Raw genomic sequence first — 26,075 nt, 5'->3', positions numbered from 1 at the left:
GATGTAGGTGACGGGGAGGAAGGCAGCAAATCACACTGCCACATGTGTTCCTATGCAACAACTTTGCATGTTCTTCACATGTACCCCCAAACCTAAAATACAATAAAATAAATAAATGGGGGGAAAAAAAAAGAGCCTGATCCACAGTAACAACATTAATCCATATAAAGGTTCTGCCCTCATGACCCAATCACCTCCTATTAGGCCAGACCTCCCCACAATATAGTATTGGGGATTAAGTTTTCAACACATGCATTTTTGGGGACCAGATCAAACCGTGGCCTTCCACTCTTGACCACCTAAATTCATGTCCTTCTCACAATGCAAAATATATTCGTTCTCTCCTAATGGCTACCAAAGCCTTGACACATTCCACATTTATTCAGAAGTCCAAAGACCAAAGTCTCATCTAACATAGATGAGACTCAGGCATGATAGATTCACCTTGAGGCAAATTTCTTTCAGCTGTGAGCCTGTGAAGTTAAACAAATTATCTACTTCAAAAATTCAGTGGTAGGACAGGCATAGGACAGGCATACTCCTTCCACAAAGGAGAAATAGGCAAGAAGAAGAAAGGAATAACACACCCTAAGGAAGCCCAAAACTCAACAAAGAAAACATTGTCTTAAATCTGGAAAATAATCTTATTTGACTCCATGTCACACATCTTGAGCACTGGTGTGAGGGTTTGACCAACAAGACCTTGGGTGCTTCACCCCATATTTCACCTCTCATGTTGGCCTTGAATGCTGGTAGCTCTGCAGTTTATTCTATCTCATTAATTACTTGGCCAGATCCTTAGCATTCTGTCCCAAATATGTTTTTTTGGTCTTTATGCATCAGTCTGTGAATTTTCTAAATCTTTCCGTTCTGCTTCCTTTTGATTATAAATTTGGTCTTTAAGTCATTTCTTGCCTCTCACATCACATTGTATATAGCCAAACATAATGCAGCATCCTAAATGCTTTGCTATTTAGATATTTCTTTCACCAGATATTCTAGTTTATTGTTCTTGAATTCTGCATTCTGCAAACCAATGGGCCCAGACACATTTTAGCTGAGGTCTTTGTTGCTTTATAACAAGAGTGGTCTTTACTCCAGTATCTAATATCTTATTTCTATCTGAGACCTCTTCAGAATGTCCTTTACTGTCCATGTGTTTACAAACATTCTGGTCATAGCCACTTAATTAATACGGAAAAAGATTCTGGGATTCCTTTGTTCAGAGCCCTCACCAGAATGCTCCACTCATAGTGATATAGGTGTTTTCTAATTTGTTCCTTCCAATTTTTCTAGCTTCCAACCCACTTCCAAAGCTGCTTCCTTATTTTTAGGTATTTGCTGTAGCAACAACTCTACTCCCAGTACCAGTTTTCTATTTCAGTTCATTGCATGTTGCTATAGCTCATTTAAAAAATATTCCTTATAGATCTAGAGACTGAGAAGTCCAAAGTCAAGGGACCACCTTCTGGTGAAGGGCATTCTTGCTGGGTCATAACATAGAAAAAAGGGAAGGGAGTACATGAGACAGAGGAAAAGGCATCAAGGTTGGACTCACTTTATAACAGCCCACTCTTGAAATAACCCATTCTCAAGATAATGACATTAATCTTTATGAGGGATCTGTCTTATGATCCAATCACCTTTGATAAGGGTCCACCTCCCTAACTGCTGCAGCTCTGTAACTCAACACTATTGCACTAGAAATTAAATTTCTAACTCGTGAGCTTTTGGTGGACACATTCAAACCATAGCTGAAGGCAGGTAGAGTACCAAGACAGGTTCTGTCAGGCCTGGAAGTAGAAATAATTTTTATTTTAAAATTTCCATAATTAAAATATTTTTTCCATAATAGTTAATAGAGCATCTTTGAAAATATTTTTGTGTTTTTTTTCAGATTATTTTAGTTAGAATTACCATATTCTTTGGTTCCCTATAATTATTAAAGTTTAATCTCTCAAACTTGAGATAACTCATAAATCAGCATAGATATACATCAGTAAATTAAGAGTAGTTTAAGCATCCAAGGCAGTTTATTAATGAATATCAAGCACAGTTGTGGATAGAAGCCTTTCAAAAAGTGATTATTTAAAAAAGGCAACAAGTATTTGAAGCTTTCTTAACAGGAAGAACAATAGGTCATCCTATCTGATACTAATTTTATTTTAGACCCCAAAATATTTTTTAAAGCTTCTGGATCAGTTGCAATCTTGTCATGTTTTAATTTGAATACTTATTTATTAATTATTTAATTATCAGTTTATCATAAATTAATATAAATATGTGCATATATAGTGCACAGATATATATGTTTTCAAAAAGTAACATGTATATGTTGCCTGATGGTGTTTATACCACTTTTTCATCACCTGATAGCAAAGTAGTCAAAGCACAGGAAAAAATGTATCTAAGGGATGAAAATCAAGATTTAGAATTTCTGAAACTGGAAATTTAAAGTTTGCCATCCTGTTAAATAAAAGTAAAGGAATTTCCTGGATGTAAGACAGTACAATGATAGAAATAAGAAGGGAAAGATATAGAGCACCACCTCAGAGATCCTCCACCTCAGAGCACCACCTCAGAGATCCTCCACCTGCATTATATGGTTTGTTCCTATACCAATTCTTAGAAGTATAGCATATAACACAAATGAAGAAAAAGAGGCTGTAAGAGACACCAGTGTTTACCCCAAAGTGTGTTATGTCAAACACATCATTCTAAAACCAAATTCAAAAATACAATCTGTAAAAGACACAGGCATTGATTCTTATCTGTATCCACACCTAAATCTAAAATTATATTTTATCTACATCCAGAATGGAACATACTGAACTACCAAATAATTATATCAATTCTTCTTCCCCAATGCCAATACTCTGTTAATTTCTGTTTCTGATAGATTTGATGATGGGAACTAGTAATTCAGATAAATGGAGTTTATAACTTAGTAAGAATGAAGAAAAATTATGACTAAATTTTAAGAGGCAATTATGACTGACATTTTGCCAATTTCAGATTTATTTTTTCAATAAAGACAATTTCAGAAAGCATATTTGTACTAAGGGAAGTGATTTATTTCCTAAGGCCTTCTTAAGAATTAGCTAAAATGGCATAACATATTCTGAAATTCAATAAGAACTCAGTTAAAACTGTTGTGAAATCGACCGCTACTATGTTTTGCCAAGACAATAGTATCTAATTTAGGTTTCTTTGATTTATTGCAAGAGTTGTAAGGTAGCAAAGAATGTTTAAATTAACAGCTCTGCATTTTGGGTTAAAACCAAAAGAAGCATTAAAAGTGTAACTGGCCTTCTATTTTAGGAGACATAAAAATAGCATCAGCAAAAAGTGCAATATATAATTATGCTATTCCCAGCATGTTTACATTCTTCTTCTCATTGTCCTGCTTTTGAAAACAAATCTGGGCACCAAGTATTAAAGTATTTAATTGTTAGGCAAGAATTTAAAAAACATCCACATAATAAAAGTAATTGTTTAAGCATCTGTTTCTTTTTCAGTGAAATCCCAAGTTTCTTAGATCATCTGTAAAATATCATAAGCTGCTCATATCAAATTTATATTTTCTTTTAATGATGCTACTGTTTAATAATCATTCTTTTAAAATCATGTCTTACTTTGAATACTAAGAGGAGAAATTTGCTTTAGCTCTTGAAATCTTGTTAGTCCATATTTCAAATCCTACCTCCTTCTTAAATGTTCTCCGTTTTTTCTATCCATGTTAATAGTCCTCTTTTCTGAACTCTTAGATCATGTTTCCTCTTTGCGTATTCTCATTTACTGTTCACTTTTTTATGGAGGTATACCAAGTACACTTTAAGATCCTTGAGGATAATAATTTTGTTCTTCTATATCCCTTAGTACAGTATCAGAAATACAGCAAGTGTTCCAAAAATATTTGTTGATTCACTGTTGGCTTTCAGTAACAGAAGTTTCTCCTGATACCTGAGTTATTGATATGTGGTATTCAGAATATCTACCAAGGAATTAGATGCAAGTTTAGTCATATCTCACAGCCAAACCTGTCAACGCAATTTCTAAGAGAATCTACTTGGTAAAAGTTTAAGTTGAGGGATTCTGGGTTGCTTGGTTGATCCTTGGTGATCCTTGGTGAGATATCTTGTTCTCGTGGAGGCCCTGCCAGGACCCCTTTATTTCTGCACTTGACTGTTGCATTATTGTCAGACACATATCTAAAACTTGTGGTCTAAAACTTGTGATCTAAGAAATTTTGTAGTGTGGTGACTGAGAAGCAGTTTTATTATAGCAGCTTCTGTTAAAGATGACCATAACATCTAAAACACGTCAGTGTTTGGGGAATATGATAGGCCACGTATAACCAAAAGAACCAAAAGGAGAGAGGAATTTAGAGCTAAAGTTTGAGGAGAAAAGAGATATAGCACATTCTTCCTTAAACTTTTAAAAGATTGAATGAAAAGAAGGTCTAAAGAGATATCTATAAATCTGCAAAATACAAATACTATTTTTTAAGCACTGCCCTCCTCAGCATTGATTTTCATAACTCTTTTAAGAAACCAAAAAAAGAGTTTGTATAGACAAGACAATCCTAAGCAAAATAACAAAGCTGGAGGCCTCATGCTACCTGACTTCAAATGATTCTACAAGGTCACAGTAAGCAAAACAGAATAGTGCTGGTATAAAAACAGACACATAGACCAATGGAACAGAATGGGTATCTCAGAAATTAGACTGCATTTCTACAACCATCTGATCTTCAACAAACCTGATGAAAACAAGCAATGGGGATAGAATTCTCTATTTAATAAAGGGTGCTGGAAAACTACCTAGCCATATGCAGAAAATGGAAACTGGACCCTTTTCTTACACCTTATACAAATATTAACTCAAGATGGATTAAAGACATCAATGTAAAACCAAAAACTATAAATAACCTAGAAGTAAATCGAGGCAATATCATTCAGGACATAGGCATGGGCAATGATTTCATGATGAAATGTCAAAAACATTGCAACAAAAGCAAAAATTGACAATAGGATCTAATTAAACTAAAGAGCTTCTGCACAGGAAAAGAAACTACCATCTGAGTGAACAGACAACCTACAAAATGGGAGAAAATTTTTGCTATCTATCCATCTGACAAAGGTGTAACATCCAGAATCTACAAGGAACTTAAACAAATTTACAAGGAAATAAAACTCCATTAAAAATTTGGCAAAGGACATGAACAGATACTTTTCAAAAGAAGATATTTTTGTGGCTAACAAACATATAAAAAAAGCTCAACATCACTGATCATTAGAGAAATGCAAATCAAAATCACAATGAAATACCATCTCATGTCAGTCAGAATGGTGATTATTAAAAAGTCAATAAACATCAGATGTTGGCAAGGCTGTGGAGAAAGAGGAACACTTTTACGCTGTCATTGGGAATGTAAATTAGTTCAACCATTGTGGAAGACATCGTGGTGATTCCTCAAAGACCTAGAACCAGAAATATCATTTGACTCAGCAGTCCCATTTTTGGGTATATTCCCAAAGGAATATAAATCATTCTATTATAAAGATACATGCACACGTATGTTCATGGAAGTGCTGTTATTAAATAGTAACCCAAATACCCATCAATGATAGACTGGATAAAGAAAATGTGGTACATATATACCATGGAATACTGTGTAGCCATAAAAAGAAATAAGATCATGTCCTCTGTAGGGACATGGATGGAGCTGGAAGCCATTCTTCTCAGCAAAGTAGCACAGGAACAGAAAACCAAACACTGAATGTTTTCATGTACAAGTGGGAGGCAAAAAATGAGAACACATGGACACAGGAACAACCCACACTGGACCTGTTAGGGGATTGGAGGGAGAGATCATCAGGATCAATAGCTAATGCATGTGGGGCTTAATACCTAGGTCATGTGTTGATAGGTGCAGCAAACCACCATGGCACGTGTTTACCTATGTAACAAACCTGCATGTCTTGCACATGTATCCCAGAACTTAAATAAAATTTAAAAAATATTTTTAAAAAGAAAACAGTTTGCAGGGAACATCTTGCTAGCTCAAACACTTGTTAGTCAGCTGACTTAATTTTACAGATACAATTTTGATATATTTATCATGTACACAAAGAGCTACGCAATATTTCTAAATTATAAACCTAGAGATATCCTCTATGGGTTTCCGATAGTCACCAGTTCCTTTTGAAAAGGGGGAGCAAATACATCTTAATGACTCAATCTGATGACTCAATCTGATAATTGAGTTTGAGGGTTTTTCATTTTATGATGGCTGTCCGTTTCTCAAATTTATCTTCTCCAGCTCAATGGCAAGTAAAAAACCCTTTCTTTGCTCCTTGGGAAATAGTATTTTCCATTTTGTTAGCGTGACTTATTTCATCTTGGGAATATTGTCTTAAGGAATTTCATCACTTTCCCTGATAGCAGTTTCTGAACTTGACGAATAACCTATTGACTTGAGAAATGCATTGCTTTTCCAGAGAATCTAATCTGATGAAACAATCAGAAAATTTCCTTTAAATTAAGTTCCATAGATATAACCTCCTCCAGTCTGTGCAAGTGTGTATGGAATTTGGTTTCCATGGTTACTTATTACTAGTCCTAGGCTCTTTGTGGGTCTGTGCTGGGCTGGACCAGAGATCAATAAGCCTGGAGTGTCATTATAATGAGGCAGAAACTGGAAATAATGCTTTACTTGATGACTGTGCAACAGTTTATAAAACAGACAATTTTAAATTTACAATTTAAAAAAAAATTAATAACATAGGATCATTTTCCCATAAGACTGCTTGTTTAATAATGCCATAGAAACAAAGAAGAAAAGAAAAAATGAGAAGTATAATTATACTAATTAACTCTGTATCTATCTTTATTTTCTATTCATGACTAAAAGCACATTATACTCATCCAGAAAGCTGATTTTTTTCTAAAATTTGAAATAGCATAAGTACAAAATTATAATTGATGTGTGTGTGTGTGTGTGTGTGTGTGTGTGTGTGTGTGTTTGTATGTGTGTGTGTTTTGAAAGAAAATTTACTAGGGTGTAGTAAATATTTTGACCTAAGCTAAACCAAACAAAATAATTTTAACTCCAGTTAAAATGTTTAGTAACATAACTTCTATTTTAAAAAAAATTTGATTAGGCAATAAGGAAAAAGAAAACCTTCAATGGTACAGACAAGAGGAAGAAGAAAAAACAGTGCATTATCTATAAAAGAAGTACTCTAGTCTCAAAATTCTCTGTAACATTAACTGCCAGAAGTCAGAGGAGGATGTTTATGAAACTTGAGATAATTTTTTTTATCCAAATAAATTTTTTTAGAATAAGTGCAAAAAAATTCAAAAGTTGCACTGTATTAGTTCGTTTTCATGCTGCTGATAAAGACATATATGAGACTGGGAAGAAAAAGAGTTACAGTTCCACATGACTGGGGAGGCCTCAGATTCATGGCAGGAGGTGAAAGACACTTCTTACATGGTGTCGGCAAGAGAAAATGAGAAAGAAGCAAAAGCAGAAACCCCTGATAAACCCATCAGATCTTGTGAGACTTATTCATTATCACAAGAATAGCATGGGAAAGAGTGACCCCCATGATTCAATTACCTCCCCCTAGGTCCCTCCCACAACACATGGGAATTCTCAGAGATACAATTCAAGTTGAGATTTGGGTGGGGAGACAGCCAAATCATATCATTCCACTCCTGGCCCCTCCAAATCTCACAAACTCACATTTCAAAACCAATCATGCCTTCCCAACAGTCCTCCAAAGTCAACTCATTTCAGCATTAATTCAAAAGTCCACAGTCCAAATTCTAATGAGACAAAGCAAGTCCCTTCCACCTATGAGCCTGTAAAATCAAAAGCAAACTGGTTACTTCCTAGATACAATGGGGGCACAGATTTGGTAAATACAGCCTTTGAAATGGGAGAAATTGGCCAAAACAAAGGGGTTACAGGGCCCATGAAGTCCAAAATCCAGCAGGGCAGTCAAATCTTAAAGTTCCAGAATGGCTGATCTCCTTTGACTCCAGGTCTCACATCCAGGTCACGCTGATGCAAGAGGTGGATTTCCATAGTCTTGGGCAGCTCCACCCCTGTGGCTTTGCAGGGTACATTCTCCCTCCCAGCTGCTTTCATGGGCTGGCATTGAGAGGCCCCTGCTTTTCCAGGTGCATTGTGCAAGCTGTCCGTGGATCTACCATTCTGAGGTCTGGAAGATGGTGGCCCCATTTTCATAGCTCCACTAGGCAGCACCCCACTAGGGACTCTGTGTGAGGACTTCAACCCCACATTTCCCTTCCACATTGCCTTAGCAGAGGTTCTCTTTGAGGGTTCTGCCTCTGCAACAAACTTTTGCCTCGGCACCCAGGCGTTTCCGTACATCTTCTGAAATCTATGTGGAGGTTCCTAAACCTCAGTTTTTGACTTCCATGCACATGCAGGCTCAACACCATGTGGAAGCTGCCAAGCCTTGGGCTTTCCATCCTCCGAAGCCACAGCCTGAGCTCTATGTTGGCCTCTTTCAGCTATGGTTGGAGCAGCTGGGACACAGGGCACCAAGTCCCTAGGTTGCACACAGCACAGGGTCCCTGGGTCCAGCCCATGAAACCATGTTTTCCTTCTGAGCCTTTGGACCTGTGATAGGAGAGGCTGCCGTGAAGGTCTCTGACATGGCCCGAGACATTTTCCCCATGGTCTTGGGAATTAACATTAGGCTCTTTGTTACTTATGCAAATTTCTGCAGCTGGCTTTATTTCTCCTCAGAAAATGGATTTTTCTTTTTACTGCATCAGGCTGCAAATTTTCTGAACTTTTATGCTCCATTTCTCTTTTAAAATGGAATGCTTTTAACAGCACCCAAGTCACATTTTGAATACTTTACTGCTTAGAAATTTCTTCCACCAGATACCCTAAATCATCTCTCTCAAGTTCAAAGTTCCACAGATCTCTAGAGAAGGGGCAAAATGCTGCTAGTCTCTTTGCTAAAACATAACAAGAGTCATCTTTGCTCCAGTTCCCAAGTTCCTCATCTCCATTTGAGACCACCTCAGCCTGGACCTTATTGTTCATATCACTATCAGCATTTTGGTCAAAGCCATTCAACAAGCCTCTAGAAGTTTCTAAACTTTTCCACATTTTCTGCCTTCTTCTGAGCCCTCCAAATTGTTCCAGCCTCTGCTTGTTACCCAGCTCCAAATGGCTACCACATTTTTGGATATCTTTTCAGCAATGCCCCATTCTACTGATACCAATTTACTCTATTAGTCCATTTTCATGCTGCTGATAAAGACATAACTGAGACTGGGACTAAAAAGAGATTTAATTGGACTTGCAGTTCCACTTGGCTGGGAAGGCCTCAGAATCATGGCAGGAGGTGAAAGACGCTTCTTACATGGCAGGGGCAAAAGAAAATGAGGAAGAAGCAAAATGGAAACTCCTGATAAACCCATCAAGTCTTGTGAGACTTATTCACTGTAAGGAGAATAGCACAGGAAAGACTGGCCTCAGTGATTCTGTTACCTAACACTGGGTCCATCCAATATCACAGGGGAATTCTGGGAGATAAAATTAAAATTGAGATTTGGGTGAGGACACACCCAAACCATATCAAGTAATGTACAAATTACTTTGAGAACTTGGAACAAGATGTTTGTCTAGTTGGGCCAATTGTATCTGATAAATAGATTACTATGGATTTTCTCAACAACGTAGTGAAGTTATTTAGTAGTTTAACAGTCTTGTATTTCATGGACTAAGTTTTATTTTTTTAACAAGTGATGAAATTATGTTTACATTGGTGGTTTTCAGGATTATCTAGGTCACAATGATTCACTAGCCTCAATTCAAATTAACTAGAATAATAAAATGATATGTTTTAAAACTTCTTAAAAGTAACCAATAATAAAATTAACACTACTGTGATGTTTAAATGTAGAATTACAGCAGGATAACTATTTTTATGTGTGTTTAATGAAATTATATACATTTCAAAATATTTAAAATTTTTGTAAATAAAGTAAATGCTTAAACTATATGTTGAGAAGAAAAGAACTCTCAGCCTGAGTAAAAGTAGTTAAATCCTAATATAAGATGTTTATAGAAAACAGACATAAATAACAAGAGTAAAAATACTTCAGTGGACAAATGTTGAAATGGCAAATGCAAATTTGAAAAAATAATACTTATTTAAGACAATGTTGTTTTCAAAGTGAAAGTCCTGGAAGGGCAAACAAGTAAATTTTAATAGAAAAACAGTCCTCAAATAATAAAATGATAATCTTTATGTAGTAAATGGTGCAGAATGAAAATTTACAAATAAAGGTTTAGGAACATGAGAATACATGAACAAAAAGACAATTTTAATATATAAATAATTCAGCCTTTATTTGAATAATCAGAAAAAAATTACATGCAGATTTTCAGAATCATAAATAACCTACTACAAGTTTTAGTTATTGGGGAAACATGATTGCATCATTCACCAGTATCTCAACCAAATTCTATAACTAGAAAAGCAAAATTGTATGGGACACACTGTATTATTTGATTACAGTGCAGATGTAATTTCTTTAAGAGTTTAAACATTGTTAAATAACAACAGCAACAAATCACAGCCATTATTTTATTAAGAACCATATAAACATTTCCAAAATAACTTTTGAATCATAACATAAATTACAACTTTTAAAAACATCATTTAAAACAATGAGAACACTACTAAGTTTTCATTAACTAGCATATAAAATTAAAGGTAAATTAACTAGTCAGTAATTTGAGAACTGAGAATAAAACAAATTAATAATAAAATTAAAGCTAGAGAAAGAAAATGATAAAGATACATGAGGAAAATTATGATTTTAAAATAAATGGGGAATTATATTTTGTAATTATTTTTCAATAAATATTATGTTAAATATTTGCCAACTGCATATCACAGATCATGTAGATTAGTCCTCACATTTGCCCCCAGGAGGCAGTTACTATTATGCTACTTTGTAGATGCGGAATCAAAGCCTTGTAGAAATTATACTGTGTAAGGCCACACAGTTTACACAGAGTGAAGTTTTAATTTTATCATTGTTCTTTCTGACAATGAAGTTCATTCCTCAAACCACAAACTTGATTTCAACACAGACGTTGTTTGCTCTTATTGTTCAGTAGGTCAGAAATCTAAAATGAGCCTTATTGAGCTAAAATCAAGGTATTTGCAATGCTCTGTTTCTCCCAGACGCTCTATGGGACAATTCATTTCCTTTCCTTTTCTCGTTTCTAGTGGCCGATGCATTCCTTAGCATCTGGTCCTGCTTCTATCTTTAAAACCAGCAATGACCAGTCTTTCTCACATATTGTTTTGATAATGTTCTGCCTGTCTCATCTTATAAGGATCCTTCTGATTTCACTGGGTGCATATAGATAATCCGATATAATTTCCCTACTTTAAAGTCAATTGATAAGCAGCATAAATTCTATCTGCAATTCTATCAAATTTCCTCTTGCCATGTTAATGTTCAAAAGTTCTAAAGATTAGGATGTAGATATCTTGGAAGAGCCTACAACAACAGGTATACTGTATTGCTCTTCCACACATTGACTCTTCAAATGAGAAATAGGCGATTAATTGTGATGTGAAAAAATATAGAAATTAAAAATGAAAATTTCTAAATCAGTAAGTTAAAAGTTCTAAATAAATAAGAAAGTGTTATGTGGTTAAGATTCTTAGCTGCATGAAACAGAAGATACTCTAGCCTGTTTAGGTAGAAAGGGATTTAGTAAGGGATAGATCTTACGGAATCTTTGTGGGGGTGGTTATAGCTATGCAACCAAACAGAATCGTCCCACAGGAGCTGCTTCAGGATCCCATTGATGTAGAAGCTGCCTGCAGTGACTGCCGACTCTAGACCATTCTACCCTGCTTTTCTTTAGTAAGATGGAGCTTCCATGCCTTGCCTGGGTCATCATGCTTCTAAACCCTACCAGGGTTATAACTTCTAAACACAAAAATAGTGTGTTTACTTTGATTAGGAAAGGTGAAATCTAATATCTGCTCCATAGTGATACAGATGTGAATAAATTTAGTGATCATATTTATTTGTTTGTTTGGTTTTAGAAAGAGATTGTGGAGATTATTACGCTGTAAGAAAGATATTTAATATATTTTAGATAGTCACAAAGAAAAAAGTGTGTAAAAGAAATGTGAAAATAAGTGCATTTTGTTAATATTTAAAGAATTTGGGGAAAATTAATGAATTATCAAGAACTTATTAAGGTTGGCTAGAGTCATTATGAAAAACCTGACAAAGTTAAAGTAAACAAGAATGTTGCCTTATTCCCAAAGAGAGGGAATGCAGGTTATTTTATAGATTTTCTTTTAAATTACTAAGGAGTAATTTTCAGCCTATGTAAATGTTTTCAGAACATACAGGAAGAAGAAAAGCTACCCAGTAATGCTGATAACAAACTTAGACAATATATAAAGAAAATATCAATCTTAATTATGAATACAAATGCCAAAATAGCAAGCAAATTATCAGCAAATGATATCCAGCTGTAAAGTACTTAATTCATCATGACCGGGGGATTTACTTCATGAGGGCAAGAACGGATCAATACGAAGAAATCTATTAATCAAATCGTTCACATTAGCAGCTCTAAATAGAAACATATTTAACTATCCCTATGTGAAATTTTATTGAATGCAATAATCATTTTTGGCTCAAAGTAAATAACTAGAATTTTTGGATACAATAAAACTATGTATAGCATATACCTCAGACTTAAAATCTTCATCATGTTGTGTTTAATCGTAATTTGATTAACTGGGTCATTCATTAAGAGCAAATTAATAGTTACATATATTCTAAAACAAAGGCATTTTCATTATTTATAGACATTTTTTTATGTCTCTCTGGGCAACAGAATCACCAGAAAAACTAAAAGACACGCAGCATACAGAGAGATGAGCATGTCTTTGGGCTCTGACATGTAAACGGGCCATTTAGTTTCTTGCACAGTTGTTTACTCTTGAACAATAGCTTAACTTTACTAAATCTAACTTTGTATAGATTAAAGTGGGATGCTACTTGTGTCTATCCTTCATGTTGAAAGGATCAAAACAGATTATGCACATTGAGCACTAAGGGTGAAGCTAACACAATGTGAGTGCTGGTGCTGTTGTTCTTTATTACTTTTATGATTTTCAGGGTAAATTGTATAACAGTTAAATTTAAAGTAGGTATAATCAGTAGATTTCTTACATACTAATATACAGTCTAAATTTAAAAAAATCCAACTTTCTTGTCTTACTCATAAACACATAAAAATATAATCATTACTTATCAGAAAAGCAACCCATAAATTGTATATTAACACATATAAAAAACAAACTAAAAGAAAGCTTAAGAACAAAAAGACATCTTGATGTATCTATTTGATACCTTGATTTTTAGTTGGATTGACTCAAAATTGAGAGGCTTGACTAAAATAACTTTTTTTATTTTGCTCACAAGCTTTTACTTAACATTGGCAATTTTGTGGTAGAGTAGGTAGTGACTATTTGACTTCACATGATGATTCCAAGTAAATCTGTATTGGCACCAAAACTAGCATCATTGTTGAAAAATGAAAGAGTCACATATAATCTCTGGGACCTCAGAGTTCATTCAGTTGATCTTCTGAGGCTGGGATGCCCTGTACATCTCTCTAATACAAATAAATTTTGTTTTGTGATTTCATACAAGTAAACAATATATAAACATATTAGAAGTCAATCAAATACAAATCTTTCTGCTATTTATTCTGTCATTTTTCTTTAATTTCATGCATATCTTATTACTTCACAGATGTCTTTATTTAGACTTTGAAATTGATTTTATCTTTCTGATTCAATCGTCCCAATATGAACAAAAATTACCTCTAATTCACTAATTTATTCAGTACTTCATTTACATAGCACATCTTTACTGAGTGCCTACTCTATGTCAGGCATTGTACTAGATGCTTAGAATACATTAGTGAACAAAAATGACTTTATGTGACTTATGGTCTAATAGTAATTTTCTTCTATTGCTGATATGTAATTCCTGGGGCTTTTGTGGATTAGAAAAATAAATGATGGTGTATCTGACAATCTCTCATTAAAAGAAGTCAATATTACTTTGCCAGTAGAGGTCACATTTGAATATTTTTAATATCTTTCCCATATTTTTTTATCACACCTAACTGTCCCTTTGCAACAGATGATAATTAGAAAAAACACAGACAGTGCATAACCTGTGTCAGATTCAATTTAGAAGATTAACCATAGATTTTCATCTCCTAGACCATTTTCAAAAATCATAATCATAGTTGTGATTATCCTACCCTACTGTATAATAATGATATGCTTTGACTCATGACAGCATTTAAATTTTCTCTTCATTATAGCAAAGTGAATATTCAATTCAGCTCAATGAGTATTTTTGAACAGGTATGATTGTGTTAGGTCTTTTTCACTTTAAAAGATATTTATCTAGAAACTCTTTTCACAGAGACTTTACAGTTACCTTGTTGAAATTATCCAAAACTAACTAATTTAATGAAGTAACATAGGTGAAGAAAAAAAAAGCAAGGAAAAATAAAGCAAAATGAATAGGGGCTAAGGACATAGTCATGAAGTTCTTCCTTGAAAAATAGGCAAATTAAATGAATAAGCAGATAGAGAAGAAAGGAAGACAGAAAAATCCGGTGTGAGAGAACAGGATACTTACACCACAGAGGTACCTGAGTGATAAATATATTTGAGAACTGAAAAACGTGGAGAAGTTTGACGTGGCTATAAAGCAGATTGAAAGGAAACAGTTCCGAGAGCTGAATCTGGCTGTGTAATTATGAAAGACGTTAAACAGTAAGCATTGTGAACTTTATCCTTTAAGTAACAGAATATGGTAAAAAATTTTTGAAGGCATGAATATCAAGACCTAACCTGTTTTAGTTTACTAATGATTGATATCTTGGAGTTAATTTATGAAAAGGTAAAGAACACCAGTCTAAGACCCAATTAATAGGTTACTACCATTGTTCATTTGAGAAGTGACTGAATCTCAATTAGGTTATTGGAAGAAGGAATAAAAAAGAAGGAGTTGTGTGTCCATTTTTGAAGTATAAGATGTGGATAATAGAATTGGAAATGACTTCATTATTACCCAGAATAACTTGTGAGGTTCAGTAATATGTTCAAATGTAGACAGATATCATATTTAAAATTCTTCCTTATGTAGACCTTAATCTTTTGATTATCAGTGACATTAGCTAAGCCTTTTAGAATGCTACTTATAATCACAAAATATTTTATATGTTGGTAAGAATTTAACATATAACTCCTTCCCTCAGCATGGGCTGGTTTAGAATTGAGCATTAAAATTTCAGTAATTGTTAGAAGGGAGTTAGTTATGAAAGAGAGAAAAGATGAGGAAAGGTGGGTAATTAACATTCAGTCTTATTTAAACAGAATGTTGGATTACTTTTGTACATTTCACTCAAATTGAGAATCAACAGAAGCTTACCTAAACATATCATTAAGATCATATTCAATTATGCTAGCATATCATGTTCAAATACTCAGGAAATCTATGTTCACCAAGACAAGTACTCACAGATTTGTTTCATTTCCAAAAGAAGTGAATTTTAGATCATTGTGTCTCAAACTTTAATTCATACAAATCTAATGCACATTAATGTTAAAATGCATATTCTGATATAGCAGAATATTCTGAATTTATGACAAGTTTTAGGTGATGCCAAAGCTGCTCTATTCAATGCACTTTGAGCAGTAAGGCTCTAGTATCAATTTAGGCAGAAAAGAGATAAATTTGATCATCTAAAATTCCAGTAAGAATGTTTTAAAAATCTATAGAAAAAAAGTGTGAGGATGTTTGTGTTAAATTATTGAACTCAGTTTTCATACCTAGTTGGAGTTGATTCAGTTTGTGAACACTGGTCATGTTGCTAGAAATGACTGAGCACATTGCAGAATGTGAAGTCACAGGTCTTTTTCAATCTCAGTTACCTGAAAATTGAATCTTGAATTGTGACTAATTCTTAATTTTGGCTCAGCAAAGGATAGCCTTAGGTACCCAGAAGTCCCAGAAGCAGGACTTCCTGTTCTAATGTTGCTATGATTTTCAACAACCCTTTTATATTTTCCTCTTTGCTTTGAAGTTTCTTTGATCTTTCAGCCACTTGAAGAGAATGGGAAAAGTTTCTAGCCTATCAATCAAGAAAATATCTCTCACTTACTCCCACTGCAAATAAAAAAAATTAAAAAATCAAATACAGATTGTTTTTTTCTCTCTCTGGTTGTCTTTGCTGAGTATTTGACAATGAGTTCAGTAACAAGGTTGTTGTGTTGGGCTGTTCTTGCACTGCTGTAAGAGACTGGGTAATTTATAAAAACAAGAGGTTTAATCGCCTCATCATTCCTCAGACTGTACAAGAAGGATAGTGGCATCAGCTTCTGTGGAAGTCCTCAGGAAACATACAATTATGGTGAATGCAAAGGAGAAGGCATATCACCACGGTGAAAGCAAGAGCAGGAGAGTGAGAGAGGGTACACACACTTTTAAACAAGATTGCTTTTTTTTTTTTCCCATTTATTTATTTTATTGTATTTTAGGTTTTGGGGTACATGTGAAGAACATGCAAAATTGTTGCATAGGAACACACATGGCAGTGTGATTTGCTGCCTTCCTCCCCATCACCTACATGTGGCATTTCTCCCCCTGCTATCCCCCCCAGCTCCCCACCCCCCACCGTCCCTCCCCTATGTCCCCCCAACTGACCCCAGTGTGTAGTGCTCCCCTCCCTTTGTCCATGTGCTCTCATCGTTCAACACCCGCCTATGAGTGAGAACATGCGGTGTTTGATCTTCTGCTCCTCTGTCAGTTTGCTGAGAATGATGGTTTCCAGGTTCATCCATGTCCCCACAAAGGACCCACAAAGATTTCATGAGAGTTCACTCTATTGAGAGGACAGTACCAAGGAGATGGTGCTAAACCATTTATGAGAAACTGCTCCTGTCAACCAATTACCTACCCCCCAGGACTTATCTACAACACTGGGGATTACAATTCAACATAAGATTTAGGCAGGAACAGACTGATGCCTGTAATTCAGCACTCTGGAAGGCTGAGGTGGGTGGATCACTTGAGGTCAGGAGTTCAAGACCAGCCTGGCCAACATGGCAAAAGCATGTCTCTACTAAAAAATAATAATAATAAAAAAGTTAGCTGCCAGTGGTGGCATGTGCCTGTAGTCCCAGCTACTTGGGAAGCTGAAGCATAAGAATTGCTTTAATTCTGGGGGTGGAGGTTGCAGTAAGCTGATTGTACCACTGCACTCCTGCCTGGAAGACAGAAATAAATGAACAAACACACACCACCCACCTCCTCAAAAAAATAAGCAAACAAGCAATAAACAAACAATATTTGTACAGGGAAACACATTCAAACCATATCACTTGTGAAGTAGCTAAAGTTTAACTTAGATACTTTCTCATCCTTCAGTGATCCCCCCTTTACCCATCCCTTGGGACCCATAATCTTTATTTCCTCTACTTGTTAACAAGATACTTAGTTGAATTTCTATCCACATGAAGGTATACATAATGAGCAATTAAAGCATTACATCACCATTGAAGAATTTACACAGTAGGTACTATAGATTTGGATTTAACAGTTAAATGTCAGATATAAAATCAAGAATGCTAAAGAATTAATTTGGAATAGACAGACCTTTCTCTATGGTTCTTAAGTCATTCTCATTTATTTTCAAATAGGTTGATAGTAAAATATCAGCCACAGCAGTAGCATGAAAAAATTCATACACATGTATGATTTGTTGATGATGACTTAGTGAGCACTCAGGTAAAAATCAGATGATACAAGTTGTTTCTATTAATGAAGGGCAAGAAAATTTGGAGTCCGCTATATGCAATATTATGGCAAACATAGATAATTCTGGAAATACAACAAAAACCAAAAAAAATTAGAATATTTAGGTATACATTCAAGTCAATTATATTGTCTTGTTTCACTAATTTGGTAGTTTATTAAGTTTACAAAGACCTCTGAAATGTTGTTTAGGCAACATGTTAAATCAGTTGCACTGTGAAAACTGCCACCTTCCTCCTAAATGTCCCCGGTTGGTACCTAGCCTCTGTATATAAACATGACCTTTCTCTGTTCTCTACTTATCCTTACTTACAGATTCTTACAAAGATATACAATATTGCATTTAGAAATATTTGATCTGTAAAGCTCTTAGAACAATATTTTAAAACAAAATTTAATGATCTATTGAAGTTTGACAAAAGGTGGGAACTTGCTTATTCTTGCATATTTCTGTCTTAATTTCTTGCATAATTCATGTTCTAATTGTGACTTTGTGCTTCTGAAACCATGATATTAAATTCCTAACAACTACATTGGTTCAAGAAAGTTTAGATGAGTAGGAAAGGCTACATGCAAAACACGTCTTTCTTATAAAAATTTCTTAGTTATTTCAAAGACAATACAATTGTTTAACATCCAATAACTCTGAAAACGCTGGGAATTTTTTCCTAACATATATGCATATTAAAATATCTTGACTGATTATTTTGGACCTTTTCTGGTTATTCTATATCATGCCTTCGTATTTAAAATGTATCAGTTATTTGTGTTTCAATGGAATATTAATTATCTTTCTTTTGTTTCTTTGTACTTCATGGAGGCAATTATAACGCAAGTAGAAATTTTGAAGATTTTATATTTTTCAAAGTTTCGGTTTAGTCTTTTGTATTTTGCAAACCATAAGCATTTTACTCTCTATCACCACATATGCTATAAGGTATCTGATAATTAAAATATATAGTAAATACATGAAAGCAAAGCAAAGCAAAACAAAGATCTGCTAGATTTTACTACTTTAAACAAAGTGATCAAGAACACTAGTATTTCTATATTGCGCGAGATTAATGATTCATTCAGACCTGTATCTTGTCTCTAAAGGAAGTACTTCGAGTCTTATGAAAAGAACAGGACATTTTGATGCTAATGCTAAAATTAGAATATTTCTGAAGTTACTAATGAAGTTACTATTTAAACACTCTAAACAATTTCCCAGTTATTTATTTATTTTGATTCTGCAGGGGAAGTATTTGGGTATACGGTGGTGTAGAGGCAGATAAACTCTATCAGCATTTACAGAATTTTTCATGAAAATTTTGCTTCATCTTTTTCTACCAATCTCAGTTTTATAGCTTCCTGTTTCCTCTTAATGGTATTATTCCAAGTGAAAACTCTTTTTTTTTTCTGTTTTCTCCATCTTAATATTCTGTTGCCTTTTCCTGCATATTGCTTTGCTTGACTACTAGAATAAATAACACACAATAATAAATACATTAGTATATATTATAATATTAGTTAAAATTTTAAAAAATAGAATTTTAAAAGAGGTTAGTGAAAGGACCTAATATACACCTGGGGATAAGGAATATCACTTGAAGTAAATGAAATTTAAGTGCAATTTTTCCGAGACCAAGAAAATAGGTAGAACTTAGATGGATGTAGAGTATAGAGGGATTGTTTTTTAGGTAAAGAAAATGCATATGCCAAAACCCTGAGCTCAGAACATACTTGATGAATTAAGAGACTGAAAAGGTGCCAGTATTTTTAGAATGCAGTGAGAAAACTGTGAGAGGGATGTGAGATGACATTGGTAGTTATTGGAAGCTGACAAATATTTTGGTCCTTACTCAAAGGTCAATTAAAGTATGAGTGGTTTAAACTTGGATATTGATAAGGAAGGAGGTGAAGGGAAGCAACTAAAGCCATATTTTGGAGGTAAAGTCTCCAGAACAGGTGAAGATAGGAGCTAATTCATGAATGATTTCAAGTTTCTGGCTTGATGCTTTTTTATTGAAATGAAAGAAACTGAATGAAGCGTAGCTGTCTAGGTAAGGAGAGATGATTAACCTCTTACTAAATTATTATTAAGTTTGATTTACCTATGTGACTGTTTTATGCTGAGTGAAAATATCAAATGGACAGTTAGAGAATGGATATAAAAAAGCCACCTTGCAGAAGTTCTAAGTTGTCAGCCACTGGTATAAAGATAATATTTAACATTTGTGCAAAACAATGGATGAAATCTTCATTTTAGGAGTCAGTGTGGATAGAAAAATGTTACAGAATCCAGAATGTAAACCTGAGGACTCTAATATGTAACAGTCAGGGATAAATGGAGTTGACAATTTTAAAAAGGCATAAAATGTGGCCAGGGAACTAAGAGGAAAGTCAGGAACTTGTGATAATATGAAAAGTAAAAATAATAATAGTAAAGTTTTTTGAATGCTGTTAATAATATACTTTAATACAATGAAGATTGTAAGATGCCGTAAAAGATTCTGCATCATTAAAGTGCTTAATGCCTTCAGGATATCAGTTTCATTGGAGGATGGTGACAAGCTGCAGGTTGGCCTGCATTGATAAGTGAAATGGTGAGAAAAGAAGATTGGCTTGGTAGATATATTGGTAGACAACAAAAATGTTTCTTCTGAAGGACCACCAGGATATGATATGCAAGAAAGCATCCTAAAAGCAGGGTCCAGAGTGAATATAGAATAATCAATAATATACTGCGGGATATGTGCTAGAATTATATATGCATTATGTGTACATACATGCTCATTAGCATATTGGTATCATCTGGGTCCTTGTATATTTGTTTACCATAATTTCAGTGAAAGTTTAAAATGGTGTATTTACAATACAGGTTTTTATTTACCACATGGATTTTAATTAGCAGCTTAAATAAAATAATGACCATATTACAAACAAAATAGTAAAGTGAGTGAATAAGCATATTTTCAGAAGACAACCTTCTGAAGATATATATTATCTGCAATTATTAGAAACTGAATATTAAAAGTGGTTGAAGTACATAGTTTTTGTCAAAAATAATATTTACTTTGTAAGAGCCTTTATTAAAATTCTTAAAAATAATTTTCAGGCAAACATAAGGTCTATTTAATGAACTGTAAGGTCCTCCTTTAGATGCCCTATTTCTCAAAAATCTATCCAAATGCAGTAAGAGAAGCCAAGGTATGTCTTACATAGTGGCAAGCAAGTGAGTGTGTGTCAGCACAGCAAAAACTACCATTTATAAAACCATCAGCTCTTGTGACAACTCACTATCACAAGAACAGCATGGGGAATACCACCGCCATAATCCATTCACTTCCCACCAGGTCTCTTTCTAAGCACTTAGGGATTATAATTCAAGATGTTATTTGGGTATGGACGCAATGCCTAACCATATCAGGGTCCATGCAAGTTGTGTGTCTCATCCACAGCAGCTGCCATTTCTCTCCTTAGGTCTGCTCTACAACATTCACTTTCTTAGTGATCCCTCTTTCTTTTTATACAACTGAAAAGGTGGGTTCTGAGAGAAAAAAATATACAAGAGTGAGTGGGCTTCCTCCGTTTATTTGCAATCTTCTGTCAGACCATGCTTGACCTTCACCAATTTGTCAAGCCTTGAAGCTAAACTCCTTACAGATGTCTAGCTGCATCTACTTCAGAAAAGCAAATGCTCACGTCTTCTGTCTCCCTAAAGGTACAAGTCATTCCACTGATTTTTGGACCCGTTTATTTGGTCAGTTCTTCATCAGGCTTGAAAAGTTATGAATTTTCATGTTGTTTGGCTATTTTTTATTGTAAGGATGGGAGCTATTCTCTTTCCACTCTTTCCATCTATTCTATATCCTAGAAATTGATCAAGCCACCTCATTTCCCTCCTGGGGACATTCATCCAATAATGAAAGAGAATGAGTTACTGATCTCTTACTTACTCCTCCTTTCTTAATGTGTTTCTCATAAGTTTGCATGTATATCTTTATTTGTTTTTGAATATGTGTATATTTTGCACTTTTAACAAGAAACACTTACATGTGTATATGTATATATGGAACTGTTTTTCTAACTTTTACGTCTAGGTACTGCTAAATCTATGCGTGACATATATTGTGTCTCTTACAGTATTTCACAAAGCTTCAATATAAGACAACTTTCTGAAAAAGCAGTGAACTAAACAATAAAAAGTCAGAGAATAAACTATTGATTGCCTTATAATGAGTGAATATTCAGACAGTTTTTTTTCTTTCTTCGGGTTCCTGCTCCATAAGAGATTTTTAAGAGCACTCTTCCACTAAAATTAATGTAAATTTCTGTGTTCTATTGCTGTATTTTTGTATTTATTCTTGCCATATGCATTTTTTAAAGACAAATATGTGTGTAAGTAGAAAATATAACTCTCCCGTTTCGAAATAGCTTTAGTTTTGTCATTTGATGAGCATTACTCTTTCTAATATAAGGAATATCTGCAAAATATTATGACTGATTATCTATTGAAAGCAAAATGTCACTTTCCTTGACATATTAAGGATACCAAAAACTACTTCATTAGAAGAAAATATATTCTCAGGAATTTTTATTCTATACATACTCCTGCTGTGATTGGAATGCTTTGTTCTCTTTTTGGACTACTTAGGCATTTCATTAATGAGGTAATTCACTTCATAGAGCTTGGGGTTGAGATGGATTTTAATTATGCTTTATCCTTCAATATGAATGGAGCTATTACAGATATTACTAATTTTAACTTTTATCACAATTGTTCCAATTGGAAGGCTTTACATGAGAAAACCATGCAGAAAAAACATAAATAATGATAATAAGAATGTACTCATAAAATCTTTATTGCATTAAACCTTCTTAATTTTAGCTGATTTAGGTGTTAGACTTTTGCCATTTTGCTTGGGAAGATAATTTAAAACAATACTTTTAAAATTATTATCAGCAAATATGAAAAATATGGACCACATATTATTTAATTTCAAATTATCTTCTTGGCCAGTGAGTCAACAATCCTGAAATAAATCCTTCTTAAATAAATTATAACACATTTTAATATGTAAGCATTTTAAGTGCCTTGTCTTTAAATAGCATTTTAAATTATAATTAGTATACATTATTGTACTTTATTTTTATGAATAATTTTGTTGCCCTTTACCAGTTTTCATCTTCAGTTTTCTCCTAGTTAAATAGTCTGTTTATCATAATAAAGAACCAACTGAATGCTGAATTGTATCTGATGACATATGGAAGATACACAGGATGCAACTTCTTGTCCTTTTGATAATAATGTTTTGATCTTTATATTTTCACCACTGTCTATTTATCTTTATTTTGGTCTCAAACTCATTCTTCCTTATTGTTCTTTTATGCTTTGTTCATTTATGTTGTTACCTTTAATTCAGATATTTAAAAATTGTACCTATTGTGTAAAGACTTAATATTGTAAAGCTGTCCTTTATTCTCTGATAGATCTAAGATGCAATGCAATCTCAATTAATATTGGACTATTTTTATGTGCATACATGAAAACTCAAAGCTGATCTTTAAATTTTGTATGGACCAAAGACTTTCAGACTAAGGATAATAAAAACTCTTAAAGAGCAAAAACAAGATATCAAAATATTTTGTAACACCACAGTAAAATACACACAGTATGGTATTATTCCCAGTACTAACTAGTTGAATAAACTAGAGAATACAGAAGCAGATTGACAAAGAGACAATGCAGCAGAATATCAGTGGGAAAAATTTAATTTGTTTTTTTCAAGACACAATGTTGAGTTGGTTGACTATCTAGATAAGAAATAAATCTTGACTTTTTTCTCACTCAAAACATCACTAAAGTTGAATTATATATCTAAATGTGAAATATAAAACAGCAAGGTCTAGATGATAGGTGAATATCTTCATGATATTGGAATTTTGCAAAGATTTCTCAAACAGGTTATTAAAAGCATATTCCATATAGAAAAAGTTTAATAAACTAGACTATATTGAAATTAATAATTTCTGTTTGTTAAGTCATAGAGTAAAAGAAGGTACTTTTACTACATATAAGTGACAGATAACTTGTGTCAGGGATATTTAAAAATCCTCTAAAAATTAATAAAACACCAACAGGAGCTTCACAAGGGAGAACAGCACATTTCCAACAAACATATAAAACATTTGTCATCAAGCAGAATGTATAAAATTTAAGACTGACGCTACACAGTTTGGGTAAGACTATAAACCAAGTGGAAGCCTACTGCTGGTGGGACTGTAAATTGGTACAACCACTTTTGAAAACTATCTAATAGTATTTACTGAAGTTGAAGAACTTGTCTTAACACCTAGCAATTACACTCCTAAGTATTTTCCAAAGAGAAACGAATGCACAAAAATATGCATATATACATGTGCACATGTACACACCCACACACAAATCTACATGCATTTGTAGATGTATATATATGAAAATTACTTAATGACTGCTATTCATAATATGAAGGAACCTTACTAATATGATTTTAAATAAAAGAGGACAGACACAAGAGTTTACACAGAAGAAAAGTTCATTTATATAAAATTTAACAGAAAATTAACTTGTAGTTCTCTAAATTATGTTGGGGTAGATACCTGGAACAGGGGATCATATCTAGGAGGTGATGTAAAGTACAATTCTGGGATGCAAAAAATTTGATTTCTGGGTATGGTTCATAGTTGCATGCGTGAGTTCGTTATGTAAAAATACATCAATGACTTCAATACTTACAATTTCAGCACTTTTTGCATGTATAGTATGCCAAGAAGTTTAAGCACTACACAAGTAATTTTCATTTTAAAAAATAAAAAAAAATAAAATTAATGATAATAGGGAATTAGGGGAAAAAGAAAAGAGAAAGGAGGAGGAGGTAAGTAAATTAGAAGTTGCAATATTTCTGTGTTTCTCATAATTATTTTCATTGTAATATATTGTGAGAAGTAGAAAATTAATTAGATATTTTCCCTGCTAAGATAAAGATTTAGCTGATGTGATGTATAAAAGTGAGACTAAATAAAAGTAAAAGAGGATTAAAAATTTTAACAAATCTTGATGGATATAAAAGGGAGGAAGGTTCTAACTGCATGTAGGAATCAATAATTCTGGAGGAAATGGCATATGGTATAGCTCTTGAGTATGAGTAAGATACAGACAGGTAGTAATTATATGGGAGAGTTTCTACCTATGGAAGTAGAAAAGAGTAGGACAAATATAGGAAAATAACAAATCAGAGATTCTTGGACTGAAAGTGCTTAGAAGGAAAAAATGGAAGAAAATGATGGAAAGGTAGGTTGGGTTTGGGTGCTGTGGTTTAGTGTTAAATACCATTCCAAGTAATTTGGACCTTTTCTCTGTCAACATCAAGGTCCTGTGAAAGGATTTGTGTGAGAAATTGAAATTTGATCTATGTTTTGAGAATGTAATTGAAGGAAACCTGAAGGGAGGATTAAACTGGAGAAAATCATGAGCTTAAGGCACATTTGAGAGCACCCAGGTCTTCTATCTAATGCATCATTAAAGAGACTCATACCAGTTGATAGTGCAGCTAATTACCGAACCCAGGTTTCTAAATTTTTAGCTAAAGGTTATTCTCTGAAATAAGAATTAAAGAGAACAGGTACCAGAACATGTTATCTACTGACTAGTCTAGGTGAGAAGAGATGATGGCATAAACTAGGGTAGTGGGAATCTGAGCAAGTTGACATTTGATAGGGACTTTGAAAAGTTGTGACTGACAGGATTTAGTAGCTAATTAAATGTGGAATAAAGAAAGAGAATATTTTTGGATCCTGACTTGAATGACTGGAAGGAAAAGTTTTTACTGAGCAAAGAGGAGGAGAATGAGCAGGTCTGAGAGGGAAGAAGGGAAGAGGTTTAATTTATTTCTGAATATAAATCACCAGTTTTAGCCAGAAGCCAGCAAGAAGTTCATAAGCTCTGTTCAATACTCCTGTATATGGCTGAGATGTCAAAATGACTGACTGGTTCAGCCATTTCAGTAATTTGCTCAAACCAATTGCTAGGAATTGCATTGCTTGAATGATCAGACAAATAAATGCATTTTTAAGTGTTTACTTGATTATTTCAACATTTTAGA

The sequence above is a fragment of the Cebus imitator genome, unplaced genomic scaffold (genome assembly GCF_001604975.1).
Source record: "Cebus imitator isolate Cc_AM_T3 unplaced genomic scaffold, Cebus_imitator-1.0 Scaffold22, whole genome shotgun sequence".
In the NCBI taxonomy this organism is placed as follows: Eukaryota; Metazoa; Chordata; class Mammalia; order Primates; family Cebidae; genus Cebus; species Cebus imitator.
The sequence above is the reverse complement of the archived record's forward strand: the minus strand, read 5'-3'. Positions refer to the sequence as shown.